The sequence below is a fragment of the Mastigoproctus giganteus genome, chromosome 4 (assembly GCF_048544385.1).
Source record: "Mastigoproctus giganteus isolate SK-2022 chromosome 4, ASM4854438v1, whole genome shotgun sequence".
Taxonomy (NCBI): Eukaryota; Metazoa; Arthropoda; class Arachnida; order Uropygi; family Thelyphonidae; genus Mastigoproctus; species Mastigoproctus giganteus.
In genome coordinates, this window is record NC_143578.1 from 234406945 (window position 1) to 234409732 (window position 2788).

A 2788-nucleotide genomic window follows, 5' to 3' on the forward strand; every position below is an offset into this window, starting at 1 on the left:
GGGTGGCACCACGTCTCTGTAAGCTGTATTATGTCCGCGTTACTCGTTTTAACCAGCAGTTCGAATTCGCTCATTTTATTGACGACACATTTTATTGCTGTTCTTGTATATTGTATATTCTTCTTCTTCTTCTTCTTCTATGTTCTTGTATATTCTTGCTGTTCCTAAACCATAATAAGACCCAAATAAGCTGTTTTGCTACAGATTAATAAAGAAGTCGTAGGGTCTTAATATATACATCCATCTTTCCATTGCCTTGTATGGATATTAAGAAATAAAACAGTAGAAATATATAAATTTTGTTAAAAATTTCGTATAAAAAGTAGCGTATCGAATCAACTGAAGTTGTAATTGTAAATAATTTGCATCAAGCTACTTACACAGGTTAATACTGTGTACCATATCAAGAACCTCGAAGTTACTCTTTCTTTTCTTATTTTTTAGCAGAAGGTGTACGCCTCACTGCCTCACCTACATTTTCCCTGATAAAAACTGACCAATCAAGAAAACAGGATATCCGGTATCAATTGTCGATCGAGTGGATATTTAAGAATTCACTGCAAGGAGTTGATCATCAGCCGTGATCGTCTAGTGGTTAGGACATTGCGTTGTGGCCGCAATAACCCAGGTTCGAATCCTGGTCACGGCAGGTCGATAAATTTTGTTGGAATAATGGAGTAATTTGACTCTTAAATTAATTTAACCACGAATATAAAATGGAACTGAAAATTAAAATGTGATGATCTTAATTTTGACTTTATGTACTGACTCCAAAAGCATTTAATTTGAATCCTCACAACGGAATGGTTGATATAATTTTACTTCCGTTAATAAGTATATCTTAATTTTCGGGTTCTGATTTTTATTTGACGGTAAGAAGTTTTTATAGCGTTCTCATTTCATTTAAAGAATTACTATATCACGTTATTCGATAAGATTTAAAGTAATAAGAGAAGCAGAAATAGATATATAAATATTTTTTGAGTTCAATTCTACGCTTTTTATATTTTGTTATAAAATAACGATTAGAATTTTAATCACCAGGTGGCTCGTGAAAGCTAAGAAATAATTATTTTCTTGTAAATATTATATTACTCTACTCAATTAAAATTTAATGATTTACATATTTATTTATCATAAATATTAAACAGCCATAATAAATAGTAATTATATCAATGGTAAACAAGTAATTTTATTAACAAGTAATATTATTTAGTAATTTTTACATTCTTTGTAGTTTGGGGTAGCCTTTTAAATAATTACATATTTACATATTTATTTATCATGAATAGTAAACAATCATTAAAAATCATAGTAATTATTATCAAGGGTAAACAAGTATATTATTTAGTAATTTTTACATGCATTGTAATTTTCAGTAACCTTGGTATATATGTTTTTTTATCCATTTTTTAATCTGATTTTAATTTGATTTTCAAATAATAATTGGCGATTATTGCTTGCAGTACGTCATACTTCTAAGAGATGGCGCTACTCGTTTGAATTCTAAAATTTGTTTATAACCTGCTTTGGCAGATGTCAGATTACTTTTATATTTGCATACACAGAATTTTAAAAAAATATTTAAAATCTCGTATTTTTGAATCAGTTGCTTGGAACTAGTTTTACGAAACTATGAAACTGTAAGCGTATATCATAAAAACTATTAGTGTTTGTATTTTTATATGTAGGAGGGAAGTAACCCCAGAGTAACGTACCATCTAGGGCTTGCATAAAACCGAGAAATTTCAAAACCGAGTTTAACCGAAGTTTACTCTTAAAACCGGTTTGAAAACCGATTTTCTCAGACTTAGGGAAAATAATTAAAAGCTTATAACACAGGTATTTATTTTATTTTGGGTAGATTGTACAACTCGTAATCAAATCTTTTAAATAAAATCTATCACCTCTTATAGTAAAAAAAAATTAAAAAATTAAAATGGTCCAAAAAAATAACCAGCTTGAGATTATACAAAATTACAAATTGTATTCAATCTCAAGCCCTATAATAATAATAATAATAAATAAATAAAAATAATATGAAAAAAACAGCTTGGGGAAAGTACTTTACTATTTATTGCTCAGCTTTTTTCTGAAAATTATCCTTTAAAAAACACAGTGTATTAAGCATTTTTCCTGATAGACTTGACCTTATTTTTGTGTTAAAGAGACCAGTGATCGAAAACACTCTCTCAGATTGGACACTTGTTGGTTTAATGGTCAGCAGTGCTCTATAAACTTTCTCCAGCTTTTCACTTCTACTGCTAGTTGCCTCCAAAATTTTAAATTCTTTGCTGATTTCCAATTCACTCGGATATTTTGAAGGCTCTTCAGTTAATCTTTTTATTACACTATCATACTCTCGCATGAGTGTATCTCCAACATCGGAACTAGACGAGTCTTTGTTTTCTTCTAAAAGAACAGTTCGTTTATTTTCAGTTTCTTCATTCAACGCTAAGACTCCTTCGGAATGTTTTGCAAATAATCTCTGATAAATCTCTTCAGCGTGCTTTTTCAAAACTTGCTTACTTGGAAAATCAAAAGTTCTTGAACCTGAATCTTCTTTCCTAAACTTTTTGGACTTGTGTAGATAGCTCAGCAAAGCCACAGTTTGGCAATTTCGTCTTGCATTGTAACGCTGCAAAAGGCTCTGGTGAAACTTTAAAGAAAATGTGTTTTTTGCTGTATCAAGCTTAGCAAGCAGAAATTCTATTGAAGACTCTGCTTTAAGTAAGTCTGTATCTTCTGAGGTTATAGCCTTCAGAATCATTTCAACTGGTCGCAAAGT

The 2788-nt window shown here is 30.3% G+C and overlaps 1 non-coding gene across 1 annotated transcript; it reads left to right on the forward strand.

Annotated features, from left to right (window-relative positions):
* Positions 1-577: 577 nt before the first annotated feature.
* TRNAH-GUG (transfer RNA histidin (anticodon GUG)) lies at positions 578-649 on the forward strand. Its single transcript has one exon. It is a non-coding gene; the product is annotated as a tRNA-His (tRNA).
* The last annotated feature ends 2139 nt before the right edge of the window (positions 650-2788 follow it).